Source organism: Embiotoca jacksoni, unplaced genomic scaffold (genome assembly GCF_022577435.1).
Source record: "Embiotoca jacksoni isolate LCO1_2020_lvr unplaced genomic scaffold, fEmbJac1.0.p SCAF_1, whole genome shotgun sequence".
In the NCBI taxonomy this organism is placed as follows: Eukaryota; Metazoa; Chordata; class Actinopteri; family Embiotocidae; genus Embiotoca; species Embiotoca jacksoni.
The window spans coordinates 25,041,409-25,063,120 of NW_027185229.1; the positions used below are offsets into that span (position 1 = coordinate 25,041,409).

A 21,712-nucleotide genomic window follows, 5' to 3' on the forward strand; every position below is an offset into this window, starting at 1 on the left:
TTTCATCATATCTCCTAAGCCGAATGAATCCATCATAACACAGTAATCCAACCACTAAAGGGGTACCGTCCATGCAGCGGATATGTCAGGTAGTGCACCCCCCCCACTTTAATCTATTCCTTCCATTTCAATTGATGGTTTAAGCTAGCATCATGGTCATGTATCGAAGATATGATGAAAGGTATACATTCTCTGCCAAGATTACACAGCTGAAGCCATCATCACGTCTCCATAAGAAATATTATTATCTGCTGCCTTTGTTATCCTCCAATGGATAAACAGATATTAATGTGAAATGCAATTCTTAGTCTGGTTTGATCTGAAAATACACAGCCGCCTTACGACGGCAGAATATATTAGACCTTTCAAACTAGCATAAAAGGATGGGAGTTGTTCATCACAGGTGTTTGTTTTTAAGAACTGACCGGAAGCAAATTGTTTTCTAGTTTTCCCCTCTGGACCTTCAGATTCAGATGCAGACAACTTCATAGATCCCAAGATAGGTGATTCATTTGCAGCTTACCGAGTCCGTACACACAACTTCAAAAACTCACGGAGAGTAGTTCGACCATATGTCAGCAGCAACAGATCAACATACACAGGTTTATACAGGGAAAGGAGCAGCAGTATCCAAATATAAGTTACGATAAGTTATAGTTATAGTCCATACACGTAAACCAAACCTCGCAGCATATCTACAGTCGAGCCTCCAAAGATGAGAGTCCCTTTATTTTGACTTAAAGAACTGCAATAAATGCACATTGATTGTCTTTGTACAGCATGTATAGAATCTTTTTTTTTTTTTTTTTGTGCCTTTTCAAAGTAAAAATGATGTAAAACATTTCAGCTTTTCCTCACGGAGAAGCAGCTCTCTCTGCACGTTGAAGAGGACCCACGCTTCCCAGAAATTCAAAGAAAAATAAGAGCAACGATTTTAAATCTTCAAAATTCAGTCTTTTGTTGGTAGAAAGCCTCCTCCTATTGAGCAGGACAAAGAGGATATTTTTCAAAATTGCCTGCATTTTCCTATCAATTGGAATCCCTCACAGACAAATCGATTTGCCTTTTCAAAACATCAATGTACCCAACATTTACCTGTGCCGTGCCCCATCCGCACTCTGGCAGGTGGTATTTGGTCAGCGTGCTTCAGAGATCTCGATCGCTTGGAACAGCGTGACAGCGTGTCAGCGTGCAGCCCGCGGCCCGGAGCCGTGCTGATCGAGCCCGGCGCTGCAAACCACCCACCTGCGTTTTTAGATCGGTGTGTTTCTGCCTCTCTTATGTGCGCCTGTAATTACAGCACATCCCCCCCCACCTCCCCCAGTGTCTGTGCGCTGGGAGGGGAACAGTGATGGGTGCCGCCTCACAAACACTTGCCAGCGCCCGTTCAATGACTACTAATGAGGACGGGCGAGCATCTTCTCCGTACGGGACGCAGGCCGATAAGAAGCACGTGAAACATGGCTGCGCCGGTGCAGCATGCTCCTCTAAATCCACACGTCTGCATAATTACACAAATCTGCTTGTTTCCTGACCTACATGTAATTCACTGCATGTGGTGGATTGGAACATCTCAGGGGTGTCCTCAGTCACGGTGCTTTTTTTTGTTGGTTTTTTTGTGCTAAATGGGATTATACAATTGAACGTCGTCCGCTCAGGAAAAGCATGTTGATCCATTTCATATCCTCGCAGCTGGGCACGAGACTTTTTGTCGGGGGGGGGGGGAATCTCGCCCTCCTGTTAATTTTCCTCCTTTCTCTCTGTGCGCTGGCTTTATTCGTCCACGAGAGCTTCACCGATCACATGCTCTCCTCCTAATCAGCTCCACTGCAGTAGCTGATCTGAGTGCTACCACACTCAATCTGACAGAAGCACCTACTGCGCACATGTGACCGTTCTCTCGGTCCCGATCATGTGATCCAGTGGCGGAAATATTAAAGCTTTATGAGAGGAATGCATTATCTGTGAGTGCCGCTGTGGAGTGCAGCAAAATGCGACGCATGCAGATGGATTTTATGGCTCCATACAATAGTTATGAGCCTCCACACAAACACTTGGAAAGTGTGTATTTGACCAAAATAGACCAAAATAAAGCCATTATAGAATAAAATGATATCATTCTGTGGTCCCTCCATTGTTCAGAAGCCCTCTTTTGAAGGAAGGGCTGACACCAGTTCGTCTGCTCTGCAGTCATCTTCCTAAACACCGAAAGCTGATACGGTTGCTCGAAACTGTGGTCAGCCACCGCCTCTCAGCTGCCCGAAGTTGGATAATGAATTGATCTATGAAAGATGCTTCCTTGTCTGCCGATGTTATGGGGTAATGAATTGATTTGTGAGAGGTTCTCTCGGAGGGTTTTGTAAAATATCCTCTTTCATGGCTGGATTATGGAGCCGCAGAGACGCCATAAAGCCACCAAGATGAAAGGCACTATTTGTACTGTAATATTAATAATGCAACCCATGCTTTGCTCCAACATCTCCTTAACTAAACGTGTAATTACACTTGTAACAATTAAACCCTTGGCAGGGATCCCGGCAAATAATTACGCTGTCATGGCATGTCAAAATATTGACAGTCGAAGGGGGTGCTCGCGTCAAATTGCCGTGGTCTTTTTTTTTTTCTCCACAATTGTCTTACGAGTGAGATTAAGTTTCCTCTCTGAGAAGTGCACGGACTAAAAGGAACCACACCGGTGGTGCCTTTCAGCACAGACGGCCCTGAAGAGAGAGATCTGATTTCCCCTCAGAGTCTTGAGGAGATGGCACACCACGCAGACACATGAGGTCCTGTTTGCCCTTGCTGCTTCACTCCAGAAAGAAAAGCATTCTCTTCAGTGAGGCTCACAATGAGAGCCATGTTCACGGGTGGAATTGCAAACTCCCTTAACAATGCCCATGTGTGTTTTTTCAGTGTAATCTGATCATCTAACCCCATGCCATTGTGAGTTCAAGGGTCTCGACTGTGGGAGCGTGGCTCGTGTTATTGAGCAGCGAAGATTCACACGGAGACGATCTGTCGCAACGATAACAACCACTCCACTCACGTCTCGCTGGTGTTTTTATGCTCGCGACTGTATTTAGGGAGAAAAAGAAAAGCGTCATGAAACAAGCAGCGGCGTTTATGTGGCCTGGTGGCCCAGATTTGTAGGGAGAAGAGTCAACAGATAACACTGCACAGCGTGACGGTGGATATAAATGTTCAACTGTTACATCTTCCATATACACCTGCACTCATGTGAAGTGGAAATAAAGGTGTGAAACATCGTTTTGATGGCAAAACCTATTCAGCTGCCTGAGAAGAGTTTCAGAGAGTAGAAAGAAGCGAGAGAAATTTTATTGTAAGATAAATTTTGCATTTTGAAGAGTTTTATCACTGGTAGTAACATTTTACTGTAATGTTCCTACATTCTACTTCACACCTGCCGAACCGATTCCTGTTCATAATGTTAAATCCTTAGTGAATCTGCTTAAAGATAACACTCAGACAGCCACACTGTTCCAACGTTTAGATGTACTGTGTAATGTAGGGCCGGGTTTAAAAATAGACTTTTTCCGATTTAAATCGATCTTCATTTGAATAATACGATATAGATTCATAAATCCGGAGATTCATCTTTTAGCCACGCAACGTTCAGACGGCTCACTCGCGCGCAGTGGGAGTTTTTAATGGCATCGAACGTACTCGTCTACAGTGCTAAAGTTCCCGTGTGTGCCAATGTGAGATGTCTGTGGAAAGCTACGCTTCTTGTGATTCAATTGAAATGAACCATTTCAAGATAGAATCACCCCAGCAGGTTCAGTAAACTGCTTTGTCAGACCACCACCGAACAAACAGACGATTACAGGGTCTGGTTAAGTCAACAAAGATCGAGTAAATCCAAGCCAGTAAAGTATTGAGTCCAAAAGAAATGATTACATCCATAACTCCCGCAGTCCCGCTGTTGCATCATTTGAAACTTTCATACTCAAGCAAAATTGGTATTGTAACTGAAATATCCATATCGAATCGGGGACTTGCGAATTGGAATTGAACTGATTTGGAAAATCAGTTGCAATAGCCAGCCCTAGTTTAATGGACAAAGCCCTCTTAATGTTAGACTACTGGTGAGGTCTGCATCACTGTTTGTAGTTTGCTGCAGTTGCACCAGAGCAATTAGATTAAGGAGGCAAGGCTCCAGTAGTCCTTCAGCCAAATGTGCCTGTACATAAAGAGAGTTGGGGGGGGGACCGGGTGCAAAGGTAGGCGCTGGGAAGACATGATTGGATAGATGTGATTGCATAGAAAAGCGGAGGGGAGGAGGCGAAAGCAGGAAATTAGTCCCCCTAACCCACTGTCAGAATCCCAATTATTGCGCTGTCTTCGTCTAGAGGGGGTTTAAGGATGGAAATCAGCGTAGCACAGACAAATCCACGCAGCCGCCTTTATTTCCCCCGGTGCCTCCGTCTTTAATGGCAGCTCTAATTGACTAACAGCGCACGTGGGGGACAGCCACGCCGATGACTGGAAGACTGTCCTCTGCGCTGGAACAAGACACAAAGCAAAACAAAACAAACACACCCCCTCAAGGCTTCCTTTGCTGCATTGTGCATTGTGCAAACAAAGATGAAGGAGGGTTTTCTATTGGGCTGCAGTACGGGAGAGTGCGAGGCAAAGAGAGAGAGAGAGAGAGAGAGAGAGTGGGAGAAAATAAGGAAAAGAAAGTGAGACTGAAATGTCAACAGTCTGCCTGCACAACAGACATTCACACAACATTATGTTAAAGTAAAAGCCACGCTTCCTCTTCCAGATTGATGGCTGCTTCTGCTGCTGTTGGGAGCCGTTTAGTTAAACATAAGGAATACAAATCAGCGCCCGAGCAGATGTTCATTACTGCAACATTTGCCTGGTAAACGGCATCACAGACAACATGACTTCATGTCGGCATCATAAGCAGCATCCCTTGATTTCCATCCCTGATCTTTTCATTCAGAGCCAATAAAGAGCTTGTGATGTGTATTTGATAAAAGCGACCTCTTTGGTCCGTACACACTGTCGGATGTTGTAACAGCAGGAGGCGAGCAGCCGAGCTCTAAGACATGTCACTCTGTCCGCAGAGGCCCCAGGGAGCTTTCAGGAGTCTTTATTCCCTTTTCCCCACTGTGATGGGATTTCAGTATGGCCAGGTGCTTTTTTTTTTTTTTTTTTTCCCTCCCTGTCTGCCGGTCTTCTATTTCTCTGTCTGTTCTGCACCCTGCACACATGTAGCAGGACACAAGGAGAAAGAGAGCCGGCCAGCAACTCATGAGAGGAAATACAGTCTAATAACGTGCACTACACAGCTTACTTTATAGTGAGTAGGGCTGCAATTAACGCTCATTTTCATAGCCGATTAATCTCCTTGAGTATTTTCTCAATGAATTGATCAGTTTTTGGGTCTTTAAAATGTCCAGAAATGGTAAAAACTGTCGATCAGTGTTTTCCAAAGTCTTGAGGTGAAGACTAAAATGTCTTGTTATGTCCCGACCAACAGTTCACAACCAAAATATTCCCATTTAGGAAGCTGGAATCAAGGAATTTTAGCATTTTTACATAACAAAACAAATAATCGATTATCTAAATCTAAGTCTGTCCGAGTCTAATCGATTAAACGACTAATCGTTGCAGCTTCAATAGTGGGATGCACAAGACAAATTGCAATAAGCAGTCATGTGTAGACAGAAATTTCATATAATCTCACACACACACACACTTTCTCATCCTCATTTTCACAACACATTCATCATATGCGGATGTGTTAACGTGACCTGCGATCCCTTCGAATCTCCCTGAACTCAAAGATCACGGCCTGTTAAGCCTGTAAATGTTTTCCACATGTTTTTGCGCATGTCGGGCTCGACTCCATATGCCCCTCCGTCACACTCCTCATTATCCCGCACCATCTTTTGAATCTCAAATGCAGACAGTATGACCCCTTCTAATCCCCGCACCTCTTTTCACATTATTGGTCATCTCGTGGACTGTGGAGGTTTCCTGTGGGTCTGCTTCTTTCTTGAAACACCCGTACCTGTCTCACTTATATGAGCCCCGAGATACCGCAGACAGTTTTCTGGTGTTTCTCCATGAAAGCAAAGCAGGGTGACAACTCCGAAACCTTATGGTTTTTGTTCATGATAAATTTGCCTCGGACGAGCTGCGCTGGAAATGAGAGCTGTGCAGCGTGCAGATGCTTCCATATGGGCCTCTCTCTTTTCTCATCAGGGACAGGGCCGGGGCTTTGTCAAAACATCCTCATGTGCTCTCTCTCTCTCTCAGATGTCCTCGACTCGTGTCCTGTTAGAGGAATCAAGTCGCTCGCGCGGCGAAGGGAGCCTGATGGATCAAGCATCTGTCTGGATAAAAGATGAGAAACAATCGAGCTCGCTGTTAAAGACAGGAATCCCTCTCGAGTATCAGTGACCTTGTTTTCCGATGATGTATTAGAACTCGGGCAAGACAATTGTGGCGTCTTGTGTTGTAGCTGTTGACCTACATTAGAGCCCTTCTGAAAGTGTGTTCTGTGTTCGCAGTACGCGAGTGATTACAACACTTGCTCGCACACAGTCAACTTTTTGATCAGTGGCTGAAAAGCAGACAGGGCTGAGTCTATATTCCACTTCACACACGATGGTCATTCAGGCTCATTCAGCGCAATTACGACACCAGTATTGCAGCATAAGAGACTCCACACATGCTTTTGTAGTGTGCACTCAGTACTAATGTGTGCCTTTTAATGTGCTGCATAGAAATTACAAAAACACTTGTTAGTTGATTCAACAGCTGTTCATTGTGTTGCTGTTCAGTTCATTTGAAGGATTTGATAGTTGGTTCTTAACATACGGCGACCAGCAGTGACGTCGCCGACTGGTTTGTGAACTGTCATTATGAAACCCTGAGTTCAGATTTTGGCCGGCGCCATCTTGCCAGTGCCGAGCGCGGTTTGGAGCCGGAAGTGACCATATTTGGACGACGAGAGGGGGGGGATCTAATTCGATCTGATTGGACACCCGGCGATACTACGTCCCGCCCACCGATAGCAGAAAACTGACCACTTCGGGCCCGTCAATCAAACAGACACGCCCCCAAAAACGCAGCTTTTTAAAGCTTATTTTCTTATTAACGACGGGATTATCTTAAAATGGACTGCCAGAAAACTAATGAGAAGGATCACCTTTAGCTCGCAAAACAGAAATAACTCATGGTAAAATCGTATTGAATGTCTATGGAGATATTTGAAGCCGACCTCTAGTGGCGCTCGGTGGTTTTGCAGCTTCAGTCTCTTCCACATCAGCCTCATTTTTTCAGACCCGGAAGCTTCGTCCACTTTTATACGCAGTCAGTGGTTCTTATGAGAAGAACGATGACAGCATGTAACTATTGCCGTGTTTCAAATGACACACTTCCCTCAGTACACAAACAAATAGTGCTCTCACATGTTCGAACTCTTTACTTGTGCAGTGCAGGAATTCTGACAGAGACGTGTTGTTTCAAATCGCACACTGCTGTTCGGCACTGACAGGAAATAACCTCAGCATGTGAATGCATTCCCTGCCAAAATATGTCGCTTTTGTTATTTTACCCATAAATCAACGTGTTTTTGTATCTTCTGTTTAACACGCTCAATAATCACACTGATGACGTCTGTCCTGCAGCAGTAGTGAAAAAAATAAACACTTTTTTGTGGTGTTCAGGAACAGCTGCAGTTACCTGAGATGCCTTAATTTGACTTTTTTTTATTTTTTTTTTTATTTTTTTTTTTACTTCGTAGCCAAAATGGCAGCCATTCAGGGTGGAAAGAGTCCAGAGTTTCAATCTTATTTTTTCAGCGCATCATAAGAGTACTTGCAGTGTACTTCATTTGTCTGTCCTCTACAGTATGAGCGCACTTATGCACTCAAAAGTACGCAAGTACGCCGTTCGAAACCCAGCACGTGCGTCTCATACGGAGGAGACGCTCCAGTACGGGTCCTAAAATAGGTAACATCACCCGCAAACAAAGATCTCTCCGCTGTTAAACCTCCAGGTGATTAAAGATTAAACGGCTGCATTGGCGACGCCAAGAGATAGGAGGGAGGAGATAGATTAGATTAGAAAGGCAGAGTGAAGTGTGTGTGTGTGTGTGTGTGTGTGTGAGGGGGGGGGGGGTGGTATTAACAGGGACACACTAAGAGCCGTCTCTTCTTCTTCTCTTATCAGCGTTACACGCCTCACCGCCTGTCAACATACTGCGCTAAAAACCAGGACAGATCTCCTTTGAGCAGCCTCAAAGAAAAGTATCACGGGGAGAATATTAATGCTGTAAACTTCCTAACTTCAGTGTTTTGGGGTTCTGACGATTTGACTTCCGCTGAGGGATTACTTGGGTTGTATGCACCGACTAGATTTCCTGATACAGCCCCTTTCGAAATGCTTTATTCCGTTTCAGAAAAAGCTCAAAAACAAGGCTGCTTTCCTTGGCTCTTAAAAATAAGACACGTTTCTACATATTTTTAGCAATAGGCACTCTTTTCCTACATACAAACAACATCACTTAAATTATGTTGTTGCTACACCGCTAAGGGGCGTAAATGAATAATTTCTTTTGCTGTACATCGACTAGATTTCCTGATGGACGTGGTGAGGTCCACTTTCCTTTGTAGCATGAGTCAGCATGCACCGTAAATCTCTGTGTTGTCAATACATCTCCCTCGCAGTGCCATTAAGACAAATTCCAGTGCATTTAATGACTTGGCAATCAAAGTGATTTAGATTCCAGAAGAACATCCTGCTGCTCTCAAAGGAAAACAAAAAAGGCTGATTTAAATTAACAGCTAATTCCACTGCATGCGATCAAATAAGAAGAACCAACAAACAGAAAGTATCCTTGGATTCAAGGGCAACATCTCTGTTACCCTCCGTGAATCCCCGTGAGCTGATTGTGTCCACACAAGCTTTACGTACAGCCGCCTGCAGTGTTTGAGCAAAGTCAACAATCAAATCAAGCAGTTTATGTTGATATTTATTTTATTCTGGGATTTAATTCCGTAATGTTTAGAAATCCACTGGCTAATGTCAACTCAAAAGTTGGAGTGGTGTGGAAAAGTTTTTCTGTCATCAGCCTCCGGGAGCTTTCTGAGTGATGTTTTGAGTTTAAAATGGAACACATGCTTCTAAATCCCCGTCAGTGTAAAGTTAAGCTCTCCCTTGTCGACAGCCAGTGCTGCAGGACTGAGTTTTTCTTTGCCAGGTGACTACCTCTGTATTCCTGACTTCTCAGAGAGTCCAGGTGAATAATATTTTGTTCAGTAAACATATTGCTCATCGTATCAACTGTCAAGGGCCGAGAGATATTGAGGAAAGACTAACACCTGCACAGGGATTTCAACACACAAGTTTATTTAAATAGATTCACACAAATCTGCGTCAGGTAAAACAAAAAAAAAAGCATGAGATATTTATACGCTTTAACAAGACAAAGGTATTAGTGCACAGTCGAACGTACATTTAGTCCAAATTCATTTTTTCTTGTTTAATGGTGAATAATCTCAGTATAAATGAGGCTCATGGTTGAAAGGAGTTGTACTTAGTCTCTTAATTAATTAAAGGTGTGTTTTGGGTGGAACATGAAATGGACCAGAAATGAATCAGTGTCATCTCCCTTTCTTTCTTTTTTTTTTTTTTTTAAATAGACAGGTGCAACTGCACCATGACGGCTTGCTAATACAACGGTAGGAAACAAAGGATCTCTGCAGAGTAAAAACAGATCTGCTCCCGCCCAGACTGAGCAGATTGATGAACACAGTAATAATCCTTCACCTTGCACTCTTTATATTTTTACTCTTTGGCATGTTGCATGTGTGGTTAAGAAGCAGAGAATATGTTTGTTTTCTACCTGCTAATGTCGGCACACTTCCCGATCGTCTTCCTGCTGGATGAGAAGTCAGAAGGTCACCGAAGTCATTACAGTTCATCCAGGGGATGGTATGTAAATGTGCCCCAAGGTTCATGTCAATCCATTTAATATTTATTTAATTTCAAACATGGCACTCAAAACCACACGCAATGGTAGAGAACTAGAGCAAAACTGTAGTGTCAATAGTGAATACTGTGCCAGTCTATCTTGTAGATGCTGAAATATTTAAGAAGATAAGTGAAAGCTTTAACCCGCAGAGGAGAAAGACAAGTTATCTTAAAGATTCATTGTCAGGGCATCGTGGATATCTACATCTAACTTCAGATGTCATAGGAATAAAATGGTTGTCCCACAGACTGCAATTGGCATTTCTAGATCAATGCTGCACATTTAAAACTTTTTGTAGCTCGGATCACTGCTGTTACAAAATACAGACAGAATCTATGGCTGTCATGTTAATGTGAAGTCCATCTTCCATATGTTTTTTTCAAGACTTTTTCTTTTTTTTTTCTTTTTTCCATCACATTATTGTTTTTAATTCTCTCACTTGCGACTTCATCTCTTTTTTTTACATCACACAACTCAATTAAATCTGTCGCTGTGCTGGATGAGCGTACTTGATGATGGGCAGGAAAACAATCTCGGCCTGGTTTAATTGTTGAAGCCTGTTTAAGGGGGGTGGCGACGGCGGCGGCTGCGGCGTGTCATTGCTGCGGGGGACAGTTCAGCTTTGTAAATGGACTACTTACAGAATTTTCTGCATGTTAAAACTTTTTGGTTCCCCCTGGGCAGCGGCTAAGCAAATAAATTACTCAATATAATGAGCCGTTCCGCTCTCCTGTGGAATTCCCAAGCTTTGGGCTAAAAGGTACAGTTCGACACGGTCTCTCTCATTCTTGTAGCTCTTGTAAAGAACTGGGTTCATCTAAAGGATACAGTTTCTTTTTTGTTTTTTTTTTAAACCCATGCCTTGAAAGATGAAAGGCGTCTCACAATCCGCTAGGCTAATCCTTATCTAGTCAGTTAGAATATACCAGTACATTGTAATATCCACCAGTGGTATATGGATGAGAATAATCTCACCGGTCCTCCCTCTTCTCCCTCCTCTTCCTCTCCTTCCTCTCCACCTCTAGGTCTTTGCGTTGTGATTAGTTCTATTTTCCCACAATTTATAGCGTAAAGCCTCGAGGGATTCTCTGTTTATACTAAATTTATACGGCGAAGGAGGTGGGGAGACTGTAAACAACCAGCTAATGAGAAGGCTGCTCTGTTTTGTTTGGTGTGGAAAAAATAACACTGCTTCCTGTGAACCTCGCAGCATGAGTTTAAGCACAGCGCTGAGATATTATCAATCATGTTTTTATGCCCCCATCATGTTTGGAAATTAGACCATAATTACTTCTTAATTTCTTTTTATTAAGATGAACTGTAGCCTTTTAATTACAGTAGATCCTACTTTGGAGTGGCCACTGGAAAAAAATAGAGCCGACTTAGCTGTGGCACTTTCTTTACTTAAGGAATAGATTGGTATCTCCATTGTCGGTTTCACTGAAGTGCTAAACCCACAAAAACCATTCATGCTTCATTTAGTTGAATTTTAATACTCAGTCAAAAAGAAGCACTGATTATATAGGTTGTTAAAAATCCATGACGTACAGTAAGTATTGGGGGTTTTTTGGAAAAAGAGTGAAATATGAGGCTCTTAAGGGCAGGATTTGATTTCCTATTTACTGAAAACATGCTCTCGCTGCCCCGCAGAATGCTTCGGATTAGACTTTATACAACCTAAAAGAGAGAGACAGAGCGGGTAAAGCAGAGACAGTCAACAGGCTAAACAGAAAAATCACGTAGCCAGCTCCAGCGGTCGGACATTAACCACCCACCAGTGTTTACTACAAAGCCCGGATTGGCCTCGCAGCGTATTGATGCCTGGGAAATGCACACTTCGTGCTGGGACCAGTGTTCTGGTTTATTGTGGTCATCTCAAGGCTGTGTGGTCTCTGCAGAGTTCTGCTCGCTTTTTAAGGTGGGCGGGGGGGGTAGGGGGATAGGGGGTATGGGAGTATCAGCGTATTCTCATGTGCATGGTGTTTTCATTACACCCCGCCAACCGACTTTGTGTGGCACCGTCTCAACACACACCAGGGCCACCGCTGCCTCCCCTCGCGGTATACAGCCACCTCTCCTCTCTGAAGTAACAGGCTTAAAGAACTGTCTGGAATACATTAGTCACAGTTATTAATGAGGTTGTTTTCATTCTGCTCTCGCCTTGTCTTAGCTTTTTCTTTTTTTTTTTTCCAACTGTGCAAAGTCATGACGGCGGTGAGGATTTCAGCTGAATCAAAAAGACAGACCTTCCTTGTCAGCTCAGAGGGAGCCAGATGAAGTTAAAACCAAACTGTGAAGTTGCTCGAGGAAAGAAGAGAAAGACTTATAGAGGGAAAGATGGTGATGCAGTGTGGACCTATACTATGTCTCTCTTAACCACACTAATGGGCACTTTAAAAGGGAGCGAATTCCATTTTGCTCACAGAAAGATAGGGATTCGTTCAGTTTAGAGCTGTTGCATGTGTTTGCTTATAGATTATGAATTTTGTACATAGTGGGCCGATTGTGTTGGCATCTTCTATTTTGGTTCATGAAGGTGCAACAACGTACTAAAGTACTAAAGCGTTTGAATATGACTTTTAGGATGCACAGTAATCTGCTGCAGGACAATGCCATAGTTGCAACAATTTACTGGAATTTTTTTTTTAAATAATTTATAAAAACTTTTAATTTAGTTATATTTTGAATAATTGTTTACCTCACACTGCTACAAAACATATTCTCTACTTTTAGCGCTGCCTACCAAACTTTGATGATTTTATGGCACTGACCGAATAATTCTATCTAAAAATTTTTAAAAAATGCCCTGTCATTTGATCCCAAATTTTAATACTTAGGACACATTTTCATTCTCAAATGCACAACTTTTGCTACGTGACGTAAATCCAATCAGCTAAGAGCCGCAGCATTTACTACACGTAGCCTCTACTTGGGCCGTCACCCACGCTGATAAAATCACTGGCTTTCAACTTGACGTAAGTAAATCGCACATAAAAATTCCTTACTTCACTTGTTTCAAACTGATTAGTGTGCTAGCGTCTACTGAGAGCACGTGAGGCGTTGAGGGAACGTTGGTAGGTTGTAGCGAAACCTTGCATGTGAGGTGTTTAGAGAATATCTGTTCATTGTAGGTACAGAAAACAAACTGTGTCACTCTCTCCAGAACTAAACTGCATGAAAACTAAATCTTTTTTTAGACTTTATTAAAATGGATTTGATCAAATTTGTATATATTTATATATAAAAAAACAACTTTATCAAAGTCAAGATATCAGTACTGGTATAAAAGCCCTATCCACGACTGCAATACTAATAAGTGCCCTCTTTATTAGAATAATAATGTGCCACAGAACACATATTACTCTCCACCGTCTCGTTGTAGCACCTTGAAGGTTAATGTTATGACATTGACACTGAGCAGAATGTGACATTTCCAGCCACCATGAGGGATATCTCAACTCTCCGCAGAGAGTAACTCTCACTAGAGAAGACATTTTGAAGCCATCTGCATCTAAAATGAGCCGGCTCCACTCAAGCACGGCGCTGATACGTTGATGTCATTCATTCCTTGTAGAGCCTTGATAACTCCTCCTTGCGACCTTCTTACTAAATATAGCAATTCACGTATTGATTTGGGGACGCGGTGCATTCACAGCATGCCTCCACCATAATGACCTATTTCAACAGATTGCTTGTCGTTAAGTCGTTTTTTTTTGTTTTTTTTTTGGTGCTTCCTTTGTGTCGAGTTGTGTCGAGTTTGCAGAAGGAAGACGCCACAGCCACATCTTCCGGATGGAGTCGGTCACAACATATGTTTGTTCTGCTGCGTAGTTGAAGAAGCTTTCATGTGTTTACGATGGCCTCTCTGTATGATGTGCACACCTCCATCAGCTACGCAGGGACCTTGTACGAGCACATACTGAGGCATAGGTTTAATGAAATTTTGATGACAGCTTTGAATGTTTGTGTACGCTCTCAAGCCCGTCGAGAGATGTTTTATCCCAACGCGGTGCAAAGTTGTGAGAATCAGTTGAGCCTGTGAGCAGCGTGATTAAACACGGATCATTCACACTATTATACCTCACTGCTATTAAAGTGTGGCAATGGGGAAAAGAGCCAATGAAAGCTTGGCAAATGATGGCTTAAATTCCATCTGCGTGCACACCATGCCAGCAGGCAGGCTTCCCATTACTGAATGACTATTATTGAAATCATGGCTGTGACGCGCCTCGTTATCTGTCAGTATAGTGTTGCAGGAGGGATGGGCATCAACAGGATCGTTGTTATGGTATACAAAGCAGCTGCAATCCAGGAATGCTGTCATTGTTTTATCAAAACACTCAAATCACATGCCTGAATGAGTCGCTGTTTGTTTTCTTGCCCTTGCAAATGAAACCGCTGCCCTGTCGAAGGTGTGCTGCGAGCTCTCCGGCCTCGTCACGTAATCCTCCAGTATGCAAAAGGAAACAACGTATTAGATGCAGTTTTCAATGGAAGAATCTTTTCATTTAAAACCTATTTATCAACACCATTTATATTTTCTGTTGTGCTCATTTCAGGATTCTGTCCTGAATGGAAGGAATTTATCCTGAAGACTTTCCACAGTGGCTTTGTCATTCAGCTGGGAGACTTGTTATCAGCCACATCGCAAAACCCCCGAGAACATAAGTCCTTCCTCCTTCGTACCCATTCACCGTCCTTCCAGGGACCGCCACAATCGGGCCTTTGTGGGCCCAGGCTTGTCTGTCATCTCCCTGGTTCTGTTGATACGGGCCTCGTGCTGAGAGCGTGGTCTCCTCCTGCACTGCACTAAGCGCAAGCTAATTGAGCTCGTCGAGCCAGAACCTGTTGGTGTGCTGATAAGAAGGTATTTGACCTCGTAGGAGGCCCCTGGTGGTGCCCTGTGGAACACATGCTCGGGTCTTATATTTCTCTTCTATCCAGAAAGTCACGGCAGCCGAAGGGAGGATCCTTAAAAAGATCTCTGTGTTTAAACACGAACAAGTCTATACTTTATTTTATTTTTTATTGAGAAATGTTGACTCTTAAAGAGTGACTTGGACACGTTAACGGCAGTCCAGCGCACAGGCTCACTGACAGTGGATGTGAGTGAGGAGTTGGGAGATTATCATGCCAGTGAGATCAGACTTTTAAAGAGCGATACACTTCTCAAAAGCTGTTGATATAGTTTAAAGAAAGAGCCCATAAAAATCACCACCCAGAATTGCAAGTAGGCCTTTCCTTCTTTAATCAATTGCTTATGTCTCTGGTTAGGAGCGTTGGCAGAGGTCCACAGACTGAAGGTCTTGGATGGATGCCCTTCCCATTTCCTCATCAAACTTACATGAAGCGAAGCAAGACTAAGTGTGTCTTCACCCCCTCCTCTTTTCCCATCGTGCCAGATGTGCTGAAATTGTTTTTGCACATTGTTTTCCCCCCATTTTGTTTTAGCTTGTTAGAAGCAGGTGATCAGGGTTTGGGAAACCCGAACTCCTAACACACACATGCTATACAAATTGACTCTAGCCCCGTCTGAATCCACCACCAATCTGGTATTTCTGTCAGGCTAAAATATGTGTAAGGATTTTTTGCACATGGTATTTCATCTATGTGTGCTGCGGACAGGGATTTTAGTCTGAGTGCAACTGACATGACCTCCTGGGATAATCCCTCTGCCACCAGGAACCCAAGACTAATCTGCCAGTCGTCCTTTTGCAGGCCCTCAGCTCAAGATGCCTCAACTTCTCTAACACTTTTACTAACTTTTGGCAACCATAATGACCACAAAACTGGATTATGAACCTAATTTGTGTGCGCTCTGCAGCTCAGGCGAGTGTCTATGTGTACTGAATAGTTCTTATCTGCTCTCCAGTGCTGTAAATGTCTGGGGAAAAATAGATATTTATGATGACTGACATGACCGTCAGCTTATGAGTAAATACAGTAGCTATCCCCCAGAAGGTAGAGGCATCTACTCAACCATTATATTTTTACAATGACCTTTTCAGCACCTTGCATTAACGTCAGAGATGATATGTGCTGGCCTGTATGGATGTGTCAGATATGCAGTGCTGGAATGTGCAAAGGGGAGGGCAATGCCTTCAGGCTAGATGGTTTGCATTAAAAGAGTTATATGCCTATGCGTGTGACATATACGAATTTTAGTCAGACGGCTAATCCTGTCTGACTGCGGATGATTGACATGCAGGCCTAATCGGAGACTCTTAAGCACGTCTTAGGCACGAATCTAAAACCCAATCTATAAGGATGTGAGCCTGCAAGTAGATGAAGCAGCTTCCTCTCAACCCAGAGAGTGAAACAGGAGCTTCAAGGTACACTAGGGTCAAAACCACGAAGCTGTTTGCAGGAGTGTGACAAAACAAAACAAACACAGATGTAATTAATTTAGTCTTTGACTGTAACTTAACAACATCACATTAGTGCTGGTGTTAATGTCTCTGTAGAAAAGAAAAGAAAAAGAAAATCAAACCGCTACTTTCTCCCTCTTTCAAATCCCTGGCGGTGAAGTCCAAATTGCCAACAGCTGGTAAAGCATGAGCGAGCTTTCCTCAGCAGAAAGTGGATCTTTGATGATAATGATTAGAAATCAGTGCAAACAAGAAACCATGAAAAACACTTTAACAAATTTAGTAGGTGAGTACAAAACAAATCAAATTGATTTCAAAGGGTTTTAATCCTTGTAGTGAATTTCCCTCACATGAACAGACACTTCTTGAGCAAACGTGGAAACATCTTCTTTTTTTTTTTTTACCCTTCCATCATTATTCTCTTAATCACCTCTAAATGTAGTCCTTCTAAAATATTGATTATCCTGCACATCTTTAGAAAGGTATTAAAACTACATGGACTGGTGCAGACATACTCACCCACTGCTCTCGTTTCAACTTTATGAAATACAACACAAGATAGAAACTGAATAAAAGTATTAATGTGCAGTGAAGATATGAAGCAATGAAGCATGTACTTACTCGCACTGAGAATTAACTGTACTGCAGACTGACATGTTTGTACTGGTGTTCTGCCATATCTTTGTCAATTTATTGACTATGAAAAAACAAATACGCTTCATTTATCATAAAAAGGGTGCGAGTGATAGTCTCTATGATTATTAAAAAAAAAAAAAATCTCCCTTTATGTCATGATATCAGAGTATTTTCTTATGGACCGAACACAGTATGTCACAATCCTTACAGCAAACCATCCTAACCAGGAGAAGAGTCGGACTGAAGGGATATGTTGGGGGAAACTCGGCAGCAGTGGAGTTGCCAAGGTAACAGAGGGCTTGCCTATCTCTCCCCCTGCCCCAGCATTAGCCTGATCCTTCTCTGTGTGAGCTGGGTACTTAATTTCACTGACCCCCCGGGTCTGGGCTGAACAGCCCCCATTGATTAGGACAAATGGAAGGGAGAGCAGCCAGCCAGGCCCCTCCTTTATCAGGGTTAAGGATGTAGTCATCGAAGGGGAGACGACGTAGAGCAGGCAGAGGAATAGCTCAGGGATCCCTTGTTTTAGATGAATCAATGACATATTTAAAGGCTAATTAGTCGATCTATTCACTCAGTATAAATTTGCTTGGGCCACCACCTCACTGCAGCCTATGATTGGGCTTTTTAATGTGTTCCACCTCTGAATAGCGGCCATTAAAGCATTCAAATAAATCCCACCCCCAACAATACCAGCCGTTTCAGGCACACAGGTGTAAAGGGAGGAGGTTTTAGATGTGTTCTCTCTCTCTCTGTGTGTGTGTGTGTGTGTGTGTGTGTGTGTGTGTGTGCGTGTGCGTGTGTGTGTGTTTGTGCGTGTGTGTGTGCGTGTGCGTGTGCGCACGTGCAAATGTCTGATTTTGATCCTTCAGCTTGCAACCTCGCAGTCTTGATATCAGGTGTAATCTTGTTTTGGTGGTTTCAGTCTCCCGCTGCATGTCATGGCTTGAAGCTTATTCTCTATTTTACAAGCGAGTCTGGTTTGAGTCACATGATCACATCAGAGAATTATTATCTTTACCTTTATCCTGAGCACCTTGCCAGTCTACATAGCTGTGAGACAATCAATACAATTGCTTTTCAGATATATTCTTTTTTTATATATATATATATATATATATATATATATATATATATATATATATATATATTTCCAAAATGCTCAAGAAAATATATTAAAATGTGTCTTCTTACTCTCTACTTACTGAGAGAACAATCGGTTTCATACATAAGACATGTATCCTAATTCTCAAGTGAAGTGTGTTTGTGCTTCTTGGATGTATGCATGCGTGCAAAATTACAGCGCATTACAGCTGTTTTTTGTTTTGTTTTTTTCAATCAGATGGATAATAGAATTCACTTTGGCTCCCTGATGCCTCATTAAATGCTTGTGGTCAGAAGAATTGATATAATCTTTGATAAATACACTCCAGGGAGACATCGCTGCAGATAGGAAATCCGGCCTCTGAACACGATACTCGCTGGTCCAAGTGGAGGACCTCTGTTTATCGTTTGTGCTTTGTTTGAGGTAGGCGTGTGTTCGTGTGTGTGTGCGTGCGTGTGTGCGTGCATGTGTGTGTGTGTGTGTGTGTGTGTGTGTGCGTGCGTGTGTGTGTTCTTTGTGTGTTTGTATGTGTGCATTGGAGGGTTACACAGGGACAGTGACAGGATTCAGCACCAGCTGCTCCTTGCAATGCCCCCCCCCCCCACACACCACCACCACCACCACCACCTCTCTTCTCCCTTCCTTCCTCCCCCCCACACCCCCTCCTCTGCTGTGACACCCCCCCTTGTCCCTCCTGACTGGACAACACGCAGCCCCTTTATGCCACCTGTCCATCAGCTAGACAGCACCTTGGGGAGCCTGTGTCGCCGAGCTTGGAGCTGCCGCTTGCTGCCTTTGTTTGGATTCGGGTAAAGCCCCCCCACCCCACCCGCTCTCTCCTCTCTGTCCCCACTCACTCTGTCTTGCTTTCTGTGCTGTTCTTCACAAAAAAACAGACACACAAAAAAAACGACAGACTAGTGATTGCCTCTGTCAGCTATTTCCTACATCTGCCTCCAGGCACAAAGGACTCCACTACCCATCTCCCAGCTTGCATCTCACCTGGACTGGTCGGGACGCCAGCCACCGAGGCGGTTGTGTTGGGCAAAAAAAAATTAAAAAGGGCTGCTGGCTGCTGAGCCAGATAAGGGAGATTGAAATCACCATGAGGCTGATGATATTTTACAAACTCCGACAAGCTCCAAAACAGTCAGGCGACTGTAAAATGTTGTTTATTTCATGGACTCGGCAGCCCTAATTGAACCTGTATTATTTCTTATCTCTCCCGGGACAAGTATATGAAATCTAGAGCAACACACACACACACGTATGTCTCTCTGAAGTCATTTCTCATCCATACGTCCGACTACTCTGCTCCTTCCTCTCTACCTTCATTGAACCTGCTTCCTCCGCCCGCTCCCACCGTCATCAGCAGTCTGAGGCTGCGATCGGGGCTGTGAGGTCCGGGTGCAGCCTGCGGAACGGAGCTGGGGAAGGCTGCCTTACATGGCAATGGCTCCTGTTGCCCCTAGCAACTGGCTGTCCTTGAGAAAAGGGCGCATTTGGGCGTTTGGGAGGCCGAGGCACCGGCAGCCCCAGTCAAAACTCATAAAGAGTTCAGGCACATTGATTGGTGTGTCTCGGAGATGGCGTAGTGTAAACACAGCTCTGCCTTTAGAAATAAATGTATGACTCATAGGCTTGGAGAGCTGCGGTGTGGAGTATGAGTGGTGAGGAATGTGTGTCTTCAGATAGGAAATAAAATGTTTCTCGACGCAGCAGCTGATTCTTGCACCCGCTGTACAATCTCTCACAGGTAGGTTTGGGGTGGGGGTTCCAGGGATGCTGTGTGGTACAGCAGGTGATTTGTTCCCATGAAGGCGAGGCCGAGGGTTTGGTGGAGGCTGCCCGCATTCTTTTGTTTGCCTCCACAATGACAGCTTAACACTCTGACATCTGATCGCCTCTTCGTCTCCTCATTTCCTACCTGTCTCAAATTTGAAACAGTGAACACCCTGTTCAGCCAGCGCCTGAAAAGAACGGTGTCAGTTTTTTGGGTTTTCTTTTTTTCTTTTTTTGTCCTCTCCCCTCCCCTCCTCTCCTTCTCACCGTCAGGAACATTGTAACACTACAAACACAATAACTGGCACTTTGTCACATGACAGTGAAAGTTCCACGTCTCAATTTTCTGCTCACACGAAATGCCGGACTGCCTTTGTTAGAGGGGAGAAGAACTTAACGCATGATTTCCAGCAGAGGCAGGTTTCTGAGTTGGGAGTGGGTGGTGGGTGTTGGGAGGTTAAACACAAACTGTTGTGCTGTAAACAGATTTGAATTTTTAAAACACAGCTGTGATGTGATACCGTTCAACAAAGTCATCCTAAATTAGGGCCGCAAAGCAATCGATCCCTTATTGTTTTGCAGAATTAGTGAACTGAAATAATTTGAATGAAAATATTTTGTAGCGACTAAATACCATGCATGCATCTTCCAATCCCACTCTTATTCAATAAACCATAGAATTTGACTGAATTAATTACCCCTTCTGAGCACAGAAGCTCAATTAGTGACCAGATTATGGCGGACCGTGCCAATAATTTCAAATAATATACCATTATCTGCATTAAGTGACATTTTTCCAGCCCCGGTAATGATCTGTCATTACAAATAATGAAACACCGCGTCGCTAGTTCGAGCGTGATGTGGATCCTGAAGGTTGACAAGCCATCTTAAATGGAGATTAATGCCGACAATGGGGCCTGCCTCCTGCCACGCCCCGGCCATCTGCAACCCAGTGTACCGAAGGGGTCCACGGGCAACCTGATTGGACCTCTGCATCCTCTGGAGAGCAAGCTGTCAAGTGATCTGCCTGCATGAAATGACCCTTTCCGCTTTACTCCCCACAACCGCCCACCCTCTGGCCTCGTTCATATTTCTACCCTGCGCGTATATGTGTTGGCTCAGATGCCTGTAATTTCACCATTCCACATTTGTGCCTTTTTTTTTTTTTTTTTTTTCTGTGCTGAAAAAAAAAGTGGGAAAAGAAGAAGAAGAAAAAAAAAAGTGCAGTGAAAATTCCAGACGTTATTACTGTGCTGCATGCATGGCTCCAGTGATACTCTCCTTTCATCTCTGTTTCCTCCCTTATTGACAGATGGTAGTTATCAGACAGTATGGAAATAATGTGGTTAAGATAGTTTTCACTGATTTTTTTTTTTTTTTTTCCCCTTTGGTATTTATGACCTGATGATGATCATAAGAGCATTGTGGTCTTAAACAGAGGGCCACTCTGCCAGTGCTGTTTGAATCAAGAAGCTAACATTTGCCACATGGGAATGATGATCTGCAGGAGTGTATTCAGAAGTTCAATGTGTGTACGTGTACTTCAGCGTATTCTTAATGTACCAAAGTGTTGCCTCATGACTGAAGTAATTGATGAATCAATTGAAAGTGCTTTAACTGCTTAATCGTTTCAGGCATTCAAAAAGCAAAAATACGAAATATTTGCCACTTCCAGCACTACAAACAGTATTTTTTTTGCTTTTTTTTTTATGTGTTTATTAATAGAATAATCCAAAATTTGCTCAATTCATTGATCATGCAAAAAGTGTCTCTTGTGGCCCGGCTTGTGTATATTTGTGCAAT

The 21,712-nt window shown here is 43.4% G+C and overlaps 1 protein-coding gene across 4 annotated transcripts in view; it reads left to right on the forward strand.

The window, feature by feature from the left end:
* ephb2b (eph receptor B2b) overlaps window positions 1-21,712 on the forward strand; it is a 126,786-nt gene that overhangs the window by 56,836 nt on the left and 48,238 nt on the right. The gene's annotated exons all lie outside the window — the stretch shown is intronic.